Source organism: Equus caballus, chromosome 15 (genome assembly GCF_041296265.1).
Source record: "Equus caballus isolate H_3958 breed thoroughbred chromosome 15, TB-T2T, whole genome shotgun sequence".
Lineage (NCBI taxonomy): Eukaryota > Metazoa > Chordata > Mammalia > Perissodactyla > Equidae > Equus > Equus caballus.
This window is the reverse complement of record NC_091698.1, coordinates 72134240-72155815: the sequence shown is the minus strand read 5'-3', so window position 1 is coordinate 72155815 and position 21576 is coordinate 72134240. Positions and strand designations below refer to the sequence as shown.

Here is a 21576-nt window from a genome sequence, read left to right as displayed (position 1 = left end):
TTAGAGCCTTGAGTCAATAATTTCTATCTCATTCTTCCTCATAGAAAGAAAAACGTCAGGGTCAGGGACACAAACTGCCTCCCAAATGCATGCCCTTAGTCTCCTAAGGAGCTGATGAGCATATTAATAGTTCTGCTTCCTCCTCTCTACTACCAGAATAGCTCATGTCTTATTGGCACTGACTCAAGAGGGTCTTCTCCACAGTCAAAAAAAAACAGTACCTTTCAGGACAGATCACTCAAATCAGCTATGCCTTTGGGAAAATGACTTTCTCTTTATATATATATATATATATATATATATACATATATACACATATATATTATGTATATGAGAACATCAAGCTACAGCCTTGATATTCTTGATATACAGGCCACAGATGATGAACGTGGAATCGTTTGCTTACTATTAATGGGGTTTCTCTTGTTAATGGCCATCACCTTGTCTATAGAAATAGTTTGGCCTGCTGAAAATACAGCTAACTCGACACTCCATGACCACTGACTTGTCTATTTGTAAAACCATCAAGGATAAGAACATTTAATGATCAAATGAGATATGAAAGAAAACTCCTTAATGACCCAAATAACCTCATTTCCAACGTTAACTGTGGCCCACAATAAAACAGTATTTTAGTAATATAAAGTTTCCAGATTAGCCAAGATAAATTATACCAAATGTTGTACCAATTTTAATAGACCTCCATTACAACACTTCAAGTTATGACTTGACATGTCAGAGTTGGATACCTTCAGGGATTGTTTGCTTGTTTTTATTGATATTGTCATAGTTGAAGTGATACAAATAGTTATTAGGTACTTGAATAAAAAGGAGGAATTTAAATAAAATTCTTTAACCACCCACACAAATCTCAAGAAGTCTATCAAAGTACATAAATTGTACATAGAAGTACATAAATTACTTGATCCAGAATATTTCCATCCTCAAGTGGAGAAAAAGTTAATTTCCCCATCCACTAAAATATAGGTACTTAATCTTCACAAACTTTACACACAGGAGAGCCTCAGATCTTCTGAAGACTACCTGACCCCCAATGCCCCCAGAGTTTCCAAGTTAAGCATTCTGGACTTAGAATATTTTCTCGTATAGGGTGTACTATATACCCCTTCTCCTTATTTGGCATCAGGAACCAGAACTTTCAGTTTCCCAAAGTGTAGTCTCAAGAGACGCTGGAGTTTTTTTAATTTTCTAGGAAAATGGGCAAGCCCCATTGAGAACTGGAGTTCATGTCCCACAGTGAATTGTGGAGAGTCTGGGAACTGTCCTGAGTCCTGAAAATTCTGGGCCGGTGTCACTGGAGCTGTCCAAGGTTCTTACACCAGTGCTTCTCAAAGTATGGTCTACAGACTATCTGTATCAAAATCAACTGGGTATGGGTCTTAAAATACAGATTCCTGGCCCATACCAGAACTACTGAGTCAGAATCTTTATAGGTAAGCCTTACAATTCTGCACTTTGAGAAGTTTCTCAAAAGATTCTTATGTCTGAGGTTAAGACTGTCTTCCAAATGTTAGTATCACTTTGTTAGGACTGGAGATTATTTATTCCCATTGAATTCACTGATCACTGTAAATGCATCTGATATCTTTAATATCACCTCTATTGACAATCATGATGAGTTATTATATTCCTGAAAAAGACATTAACCCAATTTCTTGTAGATACCTTCTGTCATAATTTGGCACCAAACAAATACAAAAATTCAACCTCATCAAGGAACCTCAGGCAAGGCAAACCCTTTGTGAAATCAGTTTCCTTGATCTTTTAGCAAGTTTTTCCTTTCCATCCAATCTAGTAATGAAATAATTATAATTACAATCAATATTTACTGATCACTCATTCTGTGCCGTCCATCAATCCATAACAATGAGTAGTCAAAACAACAAAAAATATTTATTGAGTATTTACTACATGCCTGACACTGTTCAAAGTTTCTCACACAATTGTCTCATTTAATCCTTACAATTTAATGTACCCATGGTCCCAAAATAAGCAGGAAAAATTGTACCCTGTGTTACTTAAGGTGTTGATACTCCCTTATAGGCCTTGTCATACAAATATATGATACTAAAGCTAATGCTTTAATAGCTTTTTTTTGAATGTATGAAAATGGGGGAGAATAGAAATATCCTTTATTGATTGCTTGTTGTGTTCCTGGCACTTTAATGTTTACTTCATTAAAACATCACAACTATTTATGAATAGGGTTTATTTTCCCCATTTTAACAGCTTTATTGAAGCACTGACATACAATAAACTGCTCATATTTAAAGTGTGCAATAGGTTTTGATGTATGTATAATCCCGTGAAAACATCACCTCCAAAAGTTTTCTCTTTGTAATCTTCCCTCTTGGCCCTCTCCAGTTGCTTGTTCCCAGACAACCACTGGTCTGCTTTCTGATGCCATAGATTAGTGTGCATTTTCTACAATTTTATATAAATAGAATTATATAGTGTGTACTCTTTTTATCTGCCATCTTATACCTAGCATGATTATTCTGACATTCATCCATGTTATTGCACATATCAGTGGCTCATTCCTCTTTACTGCTGCATAGTATTCCAATTATCCCCATTTTATAAATTTTCTTATTTCTTACTGAAAATAAGCAACTCATCTCAGATTACACAGTAAAGGACTAAATTCAAATGTAAGTTGGCCCAACACAAAAGCCCCAGATTTTCCACTAAAAATTCTGCCTCTTTACATTTTTAAGAAATAACTCTACATACATCTGCAGAATGGGAGAGATAGCCCCCAGAGTGAGCAGAAGATACTAATCACACAAAAAATAGTTTTAGATGATTGGAGAGGACGTCAACCATCCTACCCAACCACCCCCACCATACCTGCTCTCAGCAGTACCACCTCAACCCGTGGGCTTCCTATTACTAAGTCATTCACCCCGAGAAGAACCCCAGGATCCTGGGGCTTCCAAGGTAAACAGAGATCACTGTATGCATGGCCTAAGCTCTAGCTAGAGTCCTGTCTTATAGGCCAAAAGGGAAGGGAGGGTGTGGGGCAGATGACGGGAAGTGGTCAGATTTACAGCAGGGCAGGGAAGCATCCAAGGAATTACGAAGACCTCGTTAAACTGGGTCACTTATGTGACTTCCCCTGTTAAACGGACTTTTAATTAGGGACAGAGAGGAGATAAAAACTAGGAAGTGGAAAAGAAAGGAAACATGGGCCACCCTTGCCAAACTCCCAGCTGCTCATTTGGTGATCTCAGGTATCCACAACTCTTGAAACATAGAAGCTTAACAGATTGCATTTTTTTTCCATAATCCTCAACAGACTTTTGATGAGGAATAAATGATAATAATAACAACAATAACAACTAGTATTTATTGAGTGCTTATTATGTGCCAGGAACTATACAAGAAAATTTCACTCCATTTCCATTTTACTAACAAGGAAACTAACTCTAAGAAAATATAAGTGTCTTGTCCAAGGTCACACAACCAGAGAGTGATTCAGTTATAGCCAGAATTCAAATATCTGAGTCTTAGTTCAGTGCTCTTCCCATGACTTACAAGGACTCCAGGCTGCCCTGCACCAAACCACCACCACACACCTCACCATCATTAGCCCCATCACAGGCTCACCCTAGAGCATATGTTGACTTAGGTCCTTCCCTTTCGGACTCCTGACACCTGATCTTACCCCATCAGAAGATGCCATTCTGTGTGCCCTTCCCTCAAAACACTGTTCAACATAAAGTCAACTTAAAAGATACACTGACAAACTAATTCTGCACCAAACTCTTAATGACTACAATGTCCTGCTCTTCTCAGGTACCAACTGAGGCTTAAGAAGACAGTGCCTAAAAAAGTGATGGAAATGGCGGCAAAACTGTGATGCAGATATTTTCCAAGTCTTGTCTTCACACATGTGAATGTCATAGATTTAGAGACTCTAATTCGAGGCAAAGCAAACTACTATTACTCTTTTGAAGGGGCCAACTTGGGCTGAAGTGGCCTTTTGCCTGAGAGAGGGAGAAGGGAAATAGTAATCATAATAGTTAAGTAATAATAATAATAATAGAAGCCAACACTTACCAATTGTTATATATTGGGTATTTCTACCAATATTATCTCAATTAATCCACCATTTCATGAAGAAGGTGCTGCTGTTAGTTTCATTTCTAGATGAGGAAATTGAAAGACAGGCTAAGTAATCTGGTCTTTCAAACTCCAGGACACCCAATCTTACCCAGTTATTGTTAATTATGCATCTATTATGTGCCTGGCACTGTGCGAGCCTTAAGCATATTCATCCAAGCTTCACAGCAACCCTCTGAGGTAGGTATTATTGTTATTACACCCATTTTACAGATGAGATCCAGACAGGAAAAAAAGGGAAACTGAGTAAGTGTAAACTGGAACCTACCACAGGCAGTCCGCCCTGAGAGCCCGCGCTCTGATCCGGCATGGCAGATTCCTATTCGAATCTAGGTCTTTCTCTTTCTAGGTTAAAAAGTTTCCGATCCAGGAGCCACTTAAGCCAAGAGCGGACGCACTCCGCGGGGCAAGAGCGCCAGGCGTTACCCCTGCAGACCACCTGGGGGCGCCGTCCGGCCTGGGCTAGAGAGAACGACGGGGAAGCCGGGCTCCTCCCCACGCTGCGCGGGCTCCTCTCTAGGCCCGCCCCACCCCACAGCAGCCAATCAGAAACTTCGCTGACGGCGCGGTGCTCGCCGCAGAGGATGACTGGATAATTCTCTTAAAGGGCGTCTCGTTTCCAAATATGTAAAGTGACACACACGTGACGGGAAGTCTCCACAAGAGTCAACAGCGGGGAGAGATGACTCACTCATTTTTACCTGAAAATTTCTCTAGGTGAGGAGTCCCTGCCCGGCCCCCCTACAGCAAAGGAGGCGGCAGCCAATCCCGATAGTCCCCTGACGCGTTTATCGCTTCCACCAATCATCGCTCTCCCTTCCGAGACGGTGCCTTAGCATTTCAGCCTATCGGGAGCGCAGTTTGCCGCTTGCCGGTCACGTGCGCCAAGGCGAGGGGGTTCTTTGTGGCCAGAGCTCGAGCGGACGCTGAGCCTCGGCCCCGGCCCCGCCCCACTGCCGCCCTCGCGGGAATCTGCGAGAGGCGCGGGCCTCCTCGGCAGTCGCCCAGCTGTAATTGGCATGGGCTCGGGTCTGACCCAGACCTTTGGGTTCGATCCGCAGTCGGTCGTCCTGTTGCTTTGCACATGCAGGTTCCCCTCTTGCCCAATCGCGCTGGCCTCTACCTTTCAGGCTCCCAGACAGTGTCACACCTTTCCTTCCAGGACTGGTCCTCTCTGAGCACCTTCAGAACTTTGTAGTATCACATAGCAGCATTTACTGACTGCATTGTTTTACTTACCCGTACACTGGACTGAGGGTAGAGACGGTATGTTAAACATCTTTGCATTGGGCAAGTTGTTGCAACTCTGTGCAGCACTTTTCTCAACTGTAAAATGAGGATAATAGTACTTCCTGCATAAAATGGGTGCATTAAATTCTTACTTGCAAAGTGCTTAGAAGAGAGCCTTGCACAGAGCAAATGTTCAGAAAATGGTAGCCACTGTTAGTCCTGTGCCTGACACAGCGTGTAATAAGTACTCAGTAGTGTTCAGAATCAGTTTCACACATTCTTGGAGGTTTAAATGTCAGCTGTTTCAGAACTGCAAGAAGGGGATGGTAAAAACCTTTATATATATAAATAAAATACATATCTCTATATATTATGTTATAAAATATATATTTATATATATTTGACTAGGAATGTGCACAGGGTGCTTCAACATGTTGTCACAATTGAGAACAGCACTCTAGAGTCAGACCTGGGTTCAAGTTCTGACTGCACCTTGCTAGCTGGCTGACCATGGAAATGACCTTAAAAGTTCTTTAGTTCCTAAACCGTGAAATGGGGATGATAATGATAATACCTACTCCGTGGTGTTGTAGTGCATGCAAGTAATGCATGAGAAGTGCTTAGAACAATGTCTGTCCTATAATAAGCTCTCAATTTTTTCCTTCCTTCTTTATCCCAATTTCACTTTGGGAGCAAGAGTAAGAATGTTTCATATCCTCTACTTTACACTTGTTGCCCTCTTTAACTTTTGCAAAGCACATTCATATCTTATTTAAAGCTCACAGAAACCCTGTGAGGCTTAGAGCAATTGCTGGTTTGCTGGAATCCTAAGGCACCTTTTTAATTACAGTTTTTCATACCTGAATTCATTTAACCATTCCCCTGTCGTCATACCTCCTAATTTTTAAAGCCAAATTCTGTTGAGTCTCCCTCAAGGCCCAAGGCTTTGATTGCTCAGATTCTGAGCAGTCCCCGGGCCCAAAGACTCAAGTCACCAGGAAATGAAATCCTTATGCTCAGGAATTTCCACCTGGCTCCAAATTTCTCCCAAACCACAAGCCCCAGGCTCTGGCAAGCTGTGGGACTAGAGTCCTTCCTTCCTGTGAGGAAAGGGTTGGGAGAGGATGCCCACACAGGGCTGGAAAGGGTTGATGATGACTTTACCATCAGTGATATTGGAGTCAGAGGGGCTCTCTCAGACAGCCCCTCCCCAGAGCTGGGGGTTTCTCAGCACCTCTGCCCTTGTATCTACCCCATCCAGGTCACTCACTCACTTTGCCCCCTACGAACTTATTTAACTGTAACCTCTTTCCCCCAAAAAAAGATACACTGTCCTATGGTCAGATGCACCATTCCATTAAAGTGCACCATTCCAGATGCACTATTCCATTCAAGACTCCAAGAAATCCTAGCCCCGCTCTGTCTAGAGATCAGGCTCAGGTAGGAGACAGAAGGCGTGCAAGGAAGTCATGGGCACCCATCCTGACATAGGGGACCCTGAGACGTCTGGTTCTACAATGTAGCTCTGCAGCCAGGAAAGTTTCTTACCTTTCCTGAGCCTCAGTTTCTTCATTTGTCAAGTGGAACCAGGAAGGAGAGAGAGGATCCAGGATACAGAAATGGAAGAAGGGAGCATGCAAACATCATGTGCAAAGCAGTCAGGGAATGAGGAGAAGGAGAGGGGAGCCAAGGCCAGGCCCTGCATTCTACCTGGGGACCTCCTTGGGAGCTACTCCTGGAGCACAGCTCAGCACGGGAGCCCCCTTTCTCCCCATCTGTAAGAAGCAGAGAAACAAGATTGTGTCTCAGGACATCAACTCGACACTGTTGCTGGAGGCTGTCACCAAGTCTTAGCCCTTGTTAAGTGCTTTCTCCTCAGCCCCTCAAAGATCCTATACATCGACAGAACCAGTCTCACACAGGGCACAGGTTGTTATCTGCTTACCCTGCTATCCAGCCCTCTTTCTTCCTTAGTAACAGAACACTGGTTTTCAGCTGGGATCATTGCCGTTCAGAGTAAGACTACGTTTCCCAGACTCCTTTGCAGCTAGTTTTTTGGCCAATGAGATGTAAGAGACAGTTCAGTGTGGGGCTTCCTGGGAGGCACAGTGAAGGCAGCCCCAACCCCGTTTTACCTTCTTCCCCTCTCCTCTTCCTCAGTCCTGCTTCCTGGGAATGAGGTGACCTTCACTGAGGATGACAGTCACAAGCAAGGACAATAAGGCAGAAATATAAAAGAAGCCTGAATATTGATCACCATGGACCTTGAACTGCCTGCCTCCAGATTTCATTTTTTCTTTTTTTTAAGTATGCTTTTTTTTAAAGATTGGCACCTGAGCTAACATCTGTTGCCAATCTTCTTTTTTCTTTCTTCCTTCTTCTCTCCAAAGGCCCCCAGTACATAGTTGTATATTCTAGTTGTAGGTCCTTCTCTACTATGTGGGATGCCGCCCCTAGCATGGCCTGATGAGCAGTGCTAGGTGTGTACCCAGGTTCTGAACTGGCAAAACCGTGGGACACGGAAGCGGAGCACGTGAACTTAACCACTCAGCCACAGGGCGACCCCCTCCAAACTTCTTTGATATGAGAAAATAAAACCCTTATGTGTGTAAGCCACTGTGAATTTAGATTTCCTGTTACATGTAGCCTTGCCTAATTTTCAACTGACCAGTCTCTCTTCCCCAAGGTTTAGAAGTTGGTGGAAGGAGAGCTGCTTAAATCCCACTGATTTTTTTTTTTTTTTTCCTTTAAGAGCCAAGCAGAGCAATTAAAGTCTGTTATTGGCTCAACTGCCTTAAGTTGAGAGAGATACATTTATAAATTAGAACATTCTTCTGACTGGGTCAGGTTGCCCGGTACAAAATGAACCCTGGATTCATGAAACATTTTGGGCCAAAACATACGACGTACTCTATATCTAAACCACACATTGGCATGGCCTTGACATTCTGTTTTCACGTAGAATGAAAACATAATATTCTGCGGAGGAAGACCCTCAACACACAGGCAAACTCTTGTACATTTTTGTAGGTGGCTGTGTTCAATTCAAGCTCCAAAGTGAACTCTAAATAATAACTTCTTTTGAATGGAATCCAGCTACATTAGAGGTGTCTGAGGAATGTTCAAGCTTTCACAGTTGACTTCTGGCTCAAAGCCTTCTAAACTTCCAACCTCTGTTTCTCCTTAGGAGGGGATCCTGCTGGCCCCTCTCTAGCAAACCTTTTGCGATCCTGCCCTCCAGGAGACATTGTGGGAGGGAACCCTCGTCCAAGAGCAATGGTTCTCATATGCGAGAATGTCTGAGAATCACCTGGAGGGCTTGTTAAAACACAAATTGTTGGGCTCCAACCCCAGAGTTTCTGATTCAGTAGATCTGGGTTGGGGCCCAAATATTTGAAGCTTTAATAAATTCTCCAGAGACGCTGATGCTGCCAGTGGAGGGACCACATTTTGAGAACCACTGCCCTAGAGGAAGGTAAAGTTCTTCAGGCTACTTCTTTCAGACCTTCAGGGAATTTCCTCCAGTGCGTTCAGAGGTAGCTGGACCCTGGTGATGGCCTCTGCATAACTGTCCTGAGAATCAGCCTGCCAGGACCTCTGCCTGCTGCTCCAGCCCCAAGGCTCCCCTCAGGCCCCTCTGGGAGGGTTCCTTCTCACTGGGCCACTGAGCCAGGCACCTCCATGGTCTTTTTCTCCTCTGGGGTCCCTTCCAGAGAGAGGGATTGGGTCTGGAGAGAGGGAGAGGGTGGAATTAGATAACTTATTTTTCTTTAATGTCTAAATATGTCAAAACATGTATGTGTTGTTTTTATAATAAAATAGCAAAAGAAAAGTGTGAAGGAATACAGACTCTTTTGGAAACGTTGGTTAACAACTAACATTTATTGAACAGTTGCTGTGTTCCAGGCGTGGTACTAAAGTGCTCATCTGATTATTGTCACTGTATTTCAGCTCTAAAACAGGCTTAGAGAAGGTAAGTAACTTGCCCAGTGTGACACAGCTAGTCAACGACAGAGCAGGCGTTCAGTTCCAGGTCTACCCAATTCCAAAGCCTAATCCTTTAATGCTTGGGCAACCCTGTGATTTGAAAATGCTGCTAATTTTCTACTGCCACTAGGACCTGCATCTCAGTGAAGGTGATACGGCCCTGAAGGGAGCAAAAACTGGTTCTTGGTGGGGGAGGGCAAAAAAATCTTTACTCTTTTTGTGTATAAAGCAAAGATATACATACAGTACATAATAGATATACAGTATATCTGTAGTATTGAATTTTATGAAGGGAGAGGAAAAAGTAGGAAAAAATATCTAAGTCTCCTTACAAGGGACAATAATGAAAACAGCGTTGAGAAACACTATGCTAGGACATTTTGGCAAAGAGCCTGTTCGCTGAAAAAGTCAATGCTGTCTTACACAACTTCCAAAGTTTTCTCATGGGTCAGAGGACAAACAAAACATCTGACATTTATTGCTTAAAGCTTTTAGTCATTATGCCATACGGTCCTCCCGAGAACCTCCTGATGAAGTCAGTAAGGAAGATATTTACTATCCACATCTAATAGATGAAGGAATTGAACTTTGAAGATAATGAGCATCCACCTAGATTTAATACCAAACAAAACTATCCTGCAAGAGTAAAGTGATATAAAGAAATTTGTAGAGAAAGCAGAGCAGAGCATATTATCAACAGACCCTCAGTAAGAAAACTCTCAAGTCCAAGATGCGAGAAGGAAAGAAAAAAGCAAGCAAAGTCGTTAACATGCGAATAAATCTATACAAGCACTGATTTATAAACAATAGTCATAATATCTAATTTGGAGGCTTCCAAAGATAAGACATTTGAAATGTTGAACAGCAATGGCAGGTAAGTCAGGAGGAATGGGTAGGGTTAAAGCATTCTCAAGTCCTTGAGTTGGTTTGGGAGAAGAATAAACATCCTAACTTGGGAATTTAAGTTAAATATGCATTTTAAATTTCCAGGTTAACAAATGAAAGAATAGACGTGGAGCGTCTGACTGCTCAGTCAGAAGAATGAAGAGCAAAAGGAGCAAATCCTATGCCGTCTCACCACAAATGTTACGAATCATTGAAAAAATACTGAATTGTCTTTAAATTTACTTAAAATCATCATCTTTGAATGTAGTCTTTTTTAATGTTGCTTAAAATCAGTTACATGAGTAAAGTTTTTCATACTAAAAATAAGAAAGTCTTTTTTTTCTTTATCTTTATGACTTGATAAATGCCTAGGACTTAAACAATGTTTCCTAAAGAGCAGTCTATGAAATTCTGGTTTCCCAAGATGCTGAGACCCAAAAGGAAGGATCCATGATCCAGCAGCTTGAGGGATGCTGAACATCACATCCTCCCTTGGAGACCCACAAAGCTCTAAGGCCCGAAGAAGACTTACACCTGGCAAAGAAACCTCCGTGCCTTGGTCAACCCCAGTATTTTCAAACATTTTTTTCCCTACCCCATGAAATATAATAATGCTCCACGGAGCTCACTCTGGACAACGCTAGATTAAACCTTGCTTGAGCTAGGTGGCCCAGACTGAGAAAACACCAAAAACACAAAATGTGGACTCAATTCTTTTGAGTGGTTGACAAAACCATTTTAAAAGTTTGAAGCTTCGACCTCGAGCAATTTGAAACACAGCAGCCTCAGCCACTTGCACAACCTCACAATTACACTCCTTGGTACCCATACATAACAAATCCATGTTCCAACACACACACTCACGGGGCTTCTCTCCTGTAGTCTCCTAACCCCACAGGCAGCAAACCGCACAGTCTCATTCCTCCTGCCATTCCACCCCAAAGTGACCATTGCTGGTTTTCTCACCTCTGTGCTCTCCTTTGTCCATTGCTTACCCACCATTCTCTTCCTCTCCAGTTTGATTTTGGAAGTTTGAAAAGGAATGAGACTGAAAAGAGATTTCTGAGGAGACAGTCTCCTGGTTTCTAGGGGTAGAGCCCATGAATAAAAGTGCCCCAGGGCAAGTTTACTTCATTTCCCTATCTGGGCCTCAGTTTCTCCACTGGTCTAAAGAAGGGGTGGATGACACAGCTTCTGAGCTCCTTCTGGTCTCTGATTGTGCATCTGTAAAATGAAGGGATGGAAGAAGATGACTCCTAACTTTTCTTCCAGCTCTGACATTCTCTGATCTCAGAGACCACCTCACTTCACTCTCTCTCAGAGAAGACATCTGTAGCCCAGAGAGATAAAGCAACTTGCCCAAGGCTACACAGCTAGTAAGTGGCAGAGCAGGAACTGGACCTGCCAGGGCCCTGAATCCCAACTCATGTGCATGTGTTTGTACATACGTGGTATGTGTGCATTTGTGAGTGCATATAGGTGAATACATGACAAGGCTGCATATGTCTGAAGTTTCTTGTTGGGCTCTGACATTTCCAAAGGCATCCACGCATGTCAGGGGTGCTGTGCAGCCAGCCTTGGATGTGAGGCAAGATGGGAAGATGCGGGGTGATAAGAGCTACAGGAATGCTATAAAGGATCATGTCTTCCTTTTCCTCCCCAACCCCTGCATCTCAGGGCTCACACTCCTTGCCTAGCCACATGTGGCTACCTCCAGCCAGCTTGACCCCACGAGCTGCTTCTTTCTCCCAGTTGAGGAGCACCGGGTAGGTAAACAGTTGATCCTAAGGAGGATTAGGAATGGTTTCTTCCCCCAGGATCCCAGTTGGGCTCCAGCCAGCCTGTGCCCACCCCAACCTCTGAGTGGAGAGAAAGTGGACAGAGTGATGCTCCAGGGACCAGCTGAGCCTGGTCTGTGATGCTCAATAGTCTCCTGCCTCCATCTAAGGGTCCCCAGCCCCTTGGGGCCACAGCTTCCTCCAGCTGCTCACACATTCAATTATTCACAGTACCTTTGTGCTCTGCTGCTAATTATGTGACCTCCAAGTACTTACTGTATACAGGTACCCAGGGAGGTGACTGACTCAATCACAGCTAGCCATTGTAGCCTGCCTAACCCTGCCTTGTGCACTGATCAACCTTTTATTACTACCTCCACATTTTAACTCTTGGTTGATCAACTTAATCTCTAGGCCTAAAGGACACTGTCAAACCTGCTGGATTTAAGGGCCTTTCCACAGCTTCCTCTGTCTTTATCCTCTGCAGCAACTCCCCTGCCTTTCCACTCAGTTGATTGAGTCTCCCCTCCCACAATCCATGAGAATAAACTCTCCTCAGTGGCAGCTCCTGCAAGTCTTTTCGCTTTGATCAACTCCCCATGCCTCAACTACCTTTTCTTAACTGTTTTCTATGTGGCTCCTGGTCACCAGCTCAAAAGGAGGCCAAGAGTCCCACTCCTCTTTCCACTCTTCCTTCCATGCTGACATCGGCATCTCTCAAGTTCACTTGCACTTTTATTATCTTCTCCAGTGAAGCGGAGATTATAAGTCAAAACATGCCATAAACTCAGTGTGGGGGATATAGGAGTGGATCTGTGTGTGTATATGTGTGTGTGTGTGTGTGTGTGCATGAATGTTGGGGTAGTAGGAATTGTCACTAGCTGATCTGTTGCAATATGAAGAGGGAGTGTTGAGTATCTCCAAATTCCTATTTTCAAAGTCAGTCTGATCTTTCCAGAAATGTCACTCCCGACCATGGCAAGAAAGTTCAGGGGCTCCGATTACATTAGCTCCCTCCTTCTCAAGCCAGTGGGTAGGCTGTGCCAGTTGTACCTCCCACGCCCAGGAAGACTCCCTTCCAGGTTCCTTGACACCAGCCTCAGCCCTACAGTCAGACCTGCCAGCATCCATACTCCACGGTGAGGGGAAGACCCGTGTAGGCCCCTGAGTCTGTGTCTCAGGGCAAAGGGGCTGGAGCGAGTGATCTCCTTGGATCCCACAGGAGGTGGGAGGAGGGTGGGCTGAGGAGGTTCTTTGGGGAGATGAAGAGGCAGGCGGACTTGGTAGCACTGCCCCAGTTCTGTTGGTTTGGGAAGGAGGCTTTTCAGTGTCTGGACGGACAGTGTAAATTCACAAAAGAGAGACTGGAAGGCTGGGTTTCCATGGGCTCAACCCTGGCCACCCAGCAGAATCCCCGTGAAGCTTTTGTATAACGCAAATGTTCTGCACACACCCCAGACCACTGAAACTAAAACGCCAGGCCCGAAGTCCAAAAATCTGTGCTGGAAGAAGGCTCCCCGGGCAACTGGGATGCACAAACAGCACAAAAAGGCAGTGATATAAGCCGACATCATGTGATGCTCCAAGAAGCACACAACATCGCCAGTGAAGAATTCTTCCCAAACACGTCTAACCTGAATCCCATCACGAGCAAACAACCTGACAAATCCAGCTGTGGGACTCTTCGAAAAAGTCAACATCATGAAATTTTTATGAAGGCAAGGAGGGTGTGCTATTTTAGATTAAAAGATACTAAAAAGACATAACAATCCAATCCAAGGCATAAACCTTGATTAGACCTCAGACTTGAAACACACACAATACAAAAGACATTTTGGGGACAATTGAAGGAATTTGAAACTTTGAATATAGAAATGTTAAAATTGTTAATTTTCTTAGTTGTGATGATGATGTTGTGACTGTGTAGGAGAAGTTCCTTACTTTTACAAAATGCCTACTAAATATTTGAGAGTGAAGTGTTATGATTTCTGCAGCTTTCTTTTGAATGGTTTAACATAAAAAAGTAAGTGTAGAGAGCAGAATACGAAAGAAATGCGGCAAAATGGTAGCAACTGACAGATCCAGTGAAGGGTGTATGGGTATTCATTCTACCATTCTTTAAAATCTTCTGCAGTTTTTTTTTCCTTCTTCTTCTCCCCAAAGCCCCCCAGTACATAGTTGTATATTCTAATTGTAGGTCCTTCTGACTGTGCTATGTGGGATGCCACCTCACTGTGGCCTGATGAGTGGTGCTAGGTCCTGCCCAGGATCCAAACCGGCAAAACCCTGGGCCACCGAAGTGGAGCATGCGGACTTAACCACTCGGCCACAGGGCCAGCCTCTCTTCTGCAGTTCTGACGTTTTTAAAATAAAACAAATATTTTTTAATGTTGACATTGGTTATCCATGAGTGGAGAGATTATAGTTGATCTTGAGTTTCTGGTCCCCATCCTCCACCCTTGGCTTTTTCAAATTTTTGGCAATAAAACATGGAACATTTTCATAATTTAGGACAAGGACTCATAAATGTTCATCTGTCTGTATAAAAAAAATTGCACAGAGGCAGAAAGGCTGAACATCACCCCTGTGGGCCTGGAAGGAGCTCGAGGTATGGGTGTCCCCAGCCCCCAGGACAGCACCTACCAGTTGTCCCTCCTGCAAGCAGAAGAATGTCAGGGCTGTGAGACGTTTGGAGCATGGCCACCAGCCTTCAAGGGCTCCCTCAGCTGCAGAGGGCAAAGCAATGTGGCCACAAGACTCCCCAGCTGCCCGTCAGGCCCCAGGCTCCCCTACGGAAAGATTTCTCTGCACTGGGGGCCAAGCGAAGCCCGTGTCCTCCTTGCCCCAGCACTGCTGATGCATGGGCAGCAGAAGCCATGCCTGCAATCCAGAGATGCAGGCTGGGCAAAGTACTGGGACCAAGTGTGGACACAAAGTTTTCACCTGGAGGGTCTCTTCTCCCTGAGGGCAGGCCTCAGGCTGGCTCCCTCCATACTAGGAGTCATTCGTGTCACCCGGCCTTCTGGTCTCCATCTCATCCCCCAGAGACCACACACGTGCTGGATGTTGGCTGTGACAGCAGAAGGTAGGGGCTTTCGGAAGACAAGCAATGATCCCTCCCAGGGTGACCAGGTGGGTGCAGGCCTGCTGGCACTGTCTGCTTGGACTTCTAAGCAAATGTTCCTGTTCACATTTCTCAGCTCCTCTCCACATTTGTCTACCACACCAGTCCTGCCAACAGGGACACTGACTTTAGCTTGCTGCTGCCCAAAACCAGGGCTGAAGGGTAGAGGGAAGGAGGGAGGGGCTGCCCAGGGCCTGGCATCTCCTTCTTTTCTTTTTTTTTTTTTTTTTGCTGAGGATGATTGGCCCTGAGCTAACATCTGTTGCCAATCTTCTTCTTTTTGTTTGAGGAAGATTGTCCCTGAGCTAACATCCATGCCAATCTTTCTCTATTTTGTATGTGGGTTGCCACCACAGCGTGGCTTAACAAGTGGTTTGAGTCTGAACCCAGGATCCAAACCTGCAAACCCAGGCCACCGAAGCAGAGCATGCAAACTTAACCACTATGCCACCAGCCAGCCCAGCAACTCCATTTTAAAAAATGCAACAGCCACAGCCCTTAAATCTAAGGCTCAGATGAGACAGATCACTTCTTCCCACCCACAGAACACCTTCCTGCTCCCACCTCCAAGTTGGTCTTCTTCTATAAGAGGCTTAGAGAAGTATTTTGCCTGGAGGAGCCAGGATTCGAACCCAGGCAACCTGACTCCTGAAACCAAAAATTTAATGAGTATGTCAATGTGCCATCCACATAGAAGTTTTTAAAAGAATTCCATTTTTTAGAAAAACCCACGTCCTTCCTCTTGGTCCGCAGGCCTCTAGTGGTTCAACAAAGGCCTCTTCCCAGGAGCTGAAATTTTCTCCATCCTTAGCCTCAGGCTGAGTTTTGGCTGCCCACGCTTCTCTCCTCTCCCTGAGAAGAAAACTGGGAGAATATTGCACCATCTACTTGGAGGTGTGCCCACAATTACCCTGGGACCACCTTGGGGGTGGGGGTGGGGATGTCCCAATTGCAGAGGCTCCTACATACCCAGAAAGTTCTTCTGGAAATAGTGAGGTAAGCGCCATGTGTGCCTCTGTGGGACAGGGCCTCCTGCAGGAGAGGAGATGAAAGGGGCCACGTCCATGACCAGGAGCTCACTTCCTAGAGGTTCCTGCATCATCCAAGAGCCCACCGCCCAGCTTTGCTTCAGGGACCTTATTGCCAGCCAGTTGTGTGGCTGCTCACTTCCAAGTCACCACTCTTCCCACCTCTTCTCTGGCCCCTCCCTTCCAGTTCTGAGTCCTGGAGTCCCTGGGACGTCCCCACCCCCAACCCCAACATGATTCCAGGGTAAGTGTGGGCACACCTCCAAGTAGAGGGTGCAATATTCTCCCAGTTTTCTTCTCAGGGAGAGGAGAGAAGCGTGGGCAGCCAAAACTCAGCCTGAGGCTAAGGATGGAGAAAATTTCAGCTCCTGGGAAGAGGCCCTAGAACAGTGGTTCTCAAACTTCAGTGCGTGTCAGCCCGGAGGACTCGCTCAAGCAAACTGCTGGGCCCACCCCCAGAGTGTCTGATCCAATAGGTCTGGGGAGAGCCTGAGAGCTTGCATTTCTAACAAACACCTAGGTGATGCTGACATTGTGGTCAGAGACCACACTTGCGAGAACCACTGCCCTAGAGGGCTAGAAGATAGGCCAAGGACGGGCCACTCACGGCTGACACTCCCAGATGTGCTGTGGCGTCCAGCCCCGAAAGCAGCTCTGCAGCCTCAGATCCCAGGGGCTGGGGGCTGGGAGGCGCCAGGGAGAAAGCCAGAGTTTTAGCTTCACTGGAGACCCTGAGCCAAGCTGGCTAATCTTTTCCAGGAAAATTCTTTACAATGCAGTGATAACACCCACCAGAGGGCAGCAGACCCTCATGAAAAGACAGTTTCCTGCAAGGAAAGGAATTTGAACCCTCAGGGCCCCTTATGGAGGGTTCTGACATCCCACGGAGGCCACAGTGGTCAGAGTATAATAATTCTTTATATTCGGTTAGTGCTTCATGGATGTCAGAGTTTCCTATATATCACCTCATCCGGACTATGCAACAGTCCTGAGGAATGGAGCATCAACAGCAGTAGGTGAAGGATAAGAAAACAAGACTCAGAAAGGTTAGGTTTAGATGACTTTCCAAGATCAGAGGGCTGGTAATGTATCTGATCAGGGAACTTGGGCACAGGCTGCCTGACCCCACATTCAGTGCTCTCCCTCATGCCTACCTACAGCCATCGCAGCTATGCTTTCTCAATTGTATACCAAAGGTGCATTCCTCTCTTAATCTTGGCAAAAACCTATAAGGCATGCTCTCTAATCGTCCCCACTTTACAGACAAGGAAAGTGGAGTGGAGGAAATTAAGTAACTTGCCCAATTAGTAAACAGTGAATTTGAACTCAGATTTGAACTCGGGTCTGTCTGACCCAATAATCCACTAAAACCTCCTGCTTCCCTCTTGTCACTTGTAGTCAGCAGCTATTTGTTGAGCAGCAGCACTTGTGAAGTCCAGTACTGTGCTGGTCACTGGCGATGCAAAGTCCTAGCCTTCAAGCAGCATCCAACCTAAAAACACACAAGATGAAAGTGCCCCCATCAGGTACCACAGGAAACCCACTGCAGTGAGTACTATTATCCCATTTTACAGATGAGGCGACAAGACCCAGAGAGGTTAATGAACTTGCCTGAGGCCGCAAGATAATAAGTGATGGGTCAGGGTTTTACACCCAGGCCATTTGCTATACCTGCTCCTTTCTTGTACTTCTCAGAATTAAATATTCTGAGCCAAAATACTGGGAATAGGGAATGTCCCAAAACACGTAGAAAATGCAATTGCAGCAGTCATCCCATCGATCTCCAGGGCCAACCATACTCAGCCTACAGCTCAGCCTGCAACTCAGCAATGAACAGGAACGTACTGCTGAAACACACTACATGACAAGTCTCCTGGGCACGGTGCTGGGTGAAAGAAGCCAGACCTGAAAGGATACAGAGTGTGTGAGTCCATTTGTATGACATCCTGGAAAAGGTAAAACTATAGCAATTCAGAACAGATCAGTAGTTGCCAAGGGTGGGAGCTTAGCAGAAGGGTTATCTACAAAGGGGCAAAGAAGGGAATGGGTTGGGGTCGGCCCGGTAGCATAGCGGTTAAGCTCGCGCTCTCCACTTCCGGCAGCCTGGGGTTCACAGGCCTGGATCCCGGGCACGGACCTAGCAACACTGTCAAGCCACACTGTGGTGGCATCCCACATAAAATAGAGGAAGATTGGCACAGATGTCAGCTCAGCAACAATCTTCCTCAAGCAAAAAGAGGAAGATTGGCATAGATGTTAGCTCAGGGCCAATCTTCCTCACAAAAAGAAAGAAGAAGAAGGTAATGGGGTGGGGAATGATGGGTTTGTTCTATACTTTTATTGAGGTGATGATTAAATGACTATATATTTAACAAAACTCTTAAAATTATACACCGCAAATAATTAGTTTTACTATATATAATTTTTAAATAACTTTTTAAAACTTTTTAAAATTGCATGAACAACACAGTATTCAACAGACAGAAACGTTATCATTTCTTTTTCTGCTTGAATTTGTATTTCTATTACTCCCCCCCAGAGAATTTTACCCAGTGTGATATTTTTATCATTGAAAATCCTACTCAGCACTGCATCATGCTTCTCGCAACAAATATCTAATTTAAATTTAATTTTTAAAAGAATTTCTTCTGACTCTCAGGCTAAATGTACAAAATCTTTCTCAATTGAGTTGTCACTATATTATTATTTCATACACAATTAATCAAAACATTAATACATTACATAAAAAGTAAAATTTCATTACAAGTGGATTTCTTAATAAAAATGACTCAATTTTCCAGTTAACCCATGTGTCCACTGCCACAAAGATAGAATTTCAGAATCAATTCTGTTCGTTTTTCATTTTAATAGAAGCAAGCACTGAGAACTTGTCCGTATAAGGGGGTGGCTAGAACTAGGAGTTTACTAGAATGTCACTTACTTCTTTGAACTACTCTTAAGCTACGTGCCGAGGATCACAGTGATAGTCTCCCAAAAGCAGTTTTAACGGCAACAGATGACAATTCAAATAACTTCTTCAATATAGCTGAAAGTAAAGAATTAGAAACCAGCAACCTTGCAACAGTCATTTGCTTTTTCATTTTCTGAAAACTACACCAAAAATGTTTTCCAGGACTCCTCAAATCACTAACAAGTATACCTTTCACTCATTCCCTTAGGACCACTTTGTTTAAGCCAAAATACTAAAAGTATTAGAAAAAACTGAAACAATGGTAATCTCAGTATATTTTTACCAATGCAATATTTTTTGACAAAATATTCAATGTCATTGTGTTCCTTTTATGTTTTTGCCAAAACTTTGGACCCATAGATTGAGCTCATTTGATTTACATGAATAAAAGCCAAGTCAATACCAAAGTGATGTAGATCTATGTAATTAATCATCCTTGGTTTTAAAAGTTGTAAAACAAGATGATAAATCAATGTGCTATTTCTGTTTTCTTAATTTATAATAGAAGAAAGCAATAGGTAGCAAAAATTATAAGTTTTTTATGAAGGAAGAAGGATGATCAAAATAACAGTATTCCCTCAGTATGTGTGTGTTCTCAAACTCTGGTGTTCAGCTTTTGGGAAAAAATAAATAAAATTCCACATTTAAAAATCAGAAATAATTTATTAAATAATTTATTAAACATCATGATCTAACTTTTCCTATCCATTAAATGACAGAGAAAAGTATATACTGCTAAAAAAGAAAACTAATCAGTTCAGCAGCTGGTATATAACTTTGTATTTTTATTAGTAGGTAATAGAAAATATTAAATATTTATTAAGATGAAATAAGATAAGCAAAGGTGTAATCAATTCATGATTTGATTTGATAATATAGATTTTAAGTACTTTATTGACTAACTCAGAACATTCTGAAATAAATCACACGTTTTATCCACATATTTTTTCAAATATATCTTGAATAATTTGGTAATCCCAGAAAAGATGAAAAGAATTGGTGTCACTAATTGCTTCCACTGGTTAAACGTGCTTTTTCTTCTAGCTGATGAGGCATCCCAGAATGGGTATACAAGAATAGCTGAAAGGAAGTGCTTATGTTAAACGTTTGAAAATAGCCATTTTAGCATTCGGTATTTCTTACACGCTCTCTTTGCCTCTCTCTTCTGGAATTCTCCCTCAACGGAGATTCATTCTTTGATGGCCATCTGGGGATGAAACCGGCAAGATCCATCATTAAGGAATTTTGCCTTCACTCCAACTTCTCCACTCTACAATATATTAGGATCCAAAACATCACAAAACGGGCCAAAACGCCCTTGTCTAACACTACGTTTTAAGAGAAATGTGTCAAAACCAGAGGCAGATTTGTGGTTCTTTGATTAGTCGTTAAAGGAGGTCCCCGGAACTGATGTTTCAAATCATCACTTTATTTGGTGCCTCTGAGGTTACACCCTGGGCAGCCCATCGCTGGGAGACGAAGAGTGCTGCTTGCCTATGGAAAGTGTGGAAGGTGATTATGGGGGAGGAGAAAAAGCTTGAAGCTGTTGAGAGAATGGTTCAGTCACCTGCTTTTCAGCAGAGAAATCTTAGGAAAAACACATGTGGAAGTAAAGGATCTGGAAATAGATTCCCTCCCCTTACCCTCAAACCTCTTAGAAAGCCCCCATAACTCCAGCCTGAAGATGTTCTAAGATAGCGCTCAGAGGATGCACCCAGTGTCTGTTCCAGAACAAGAAGTCAGCCAATCATTCTAGCAATGCCTTCCCACATTACTGTTTCCTCACAAACCCACTCCTGTTCTCGACACACCTGAGATTCCCATCCTGCCCGATTCAAGGAGTCTCCCTACAGACATCTGGTCCTCCACCCCAACAACCCCTGATGGCCCCACGTCTTTCAAGACTCAGTTTAGAGCCCCTTCATCCATCCTTCCTTCCTATATGGAATAGCAGCCCTACTCTGCCCTATATATACTTTTACCACAGTATTTGTAATACTTTATTTTGTTTGTACATCTGTTCCCCACTTTGGAATTAATGTTTTATTCCTTTATGTATCCTCAGTTCCTAAAATATTATAGAAGCAGAAAAAATGTCAGTTGAAGGAATGAAACTGAGGCTGACTTGCTGTTTCTCTATTAATGACAGCCTCTTGTTCCAACCCTGTCCAACCTCAGCTTGACCAAGGCCTGACATAACGTAATCAAAATTTGGCCATAGGGTGACCTGGCTGCAAAACTCATTCAACACTGTCGGGTTGTTGTTTGCTAGCCAAGCCACTGAGAGCTGTGCTCAACCCTGACTGCACGTTAAAATCTCCTGGGGAGCTTTTAAAATGCTGCTATTCAGGCCTCAACCTAGACCACTAAATCAGAAGCTCTTGAGAGTGGGGCCTAGGCATCAGCATTTTGAAAACTTCCTTGATG

General features: G+C 43.8%; 1 long non-coding RNA gene across 1 annotated transcript; it reads left to right on the top strand.

Moving 5' to 3' along the window:
* Nucleotides 1-4784: 4784 nt before the first annotated feature.
* LOC138917876 (uncharacterized) lies at nucleotides 4785-10673 on the top strand. The gene is made up of 3 exons (XR_011426473.1): nucleotides 4785-4863; nucleotides 9269-9349; nucleotides 10354-10673. It is a non-coding gene; the product is annotated as an uncharacterized lncRNA (long non-coding RNA).
* The last annotated feature ends 10903 nt before the right edge of the window (nucleotides 10674-21576 follow it).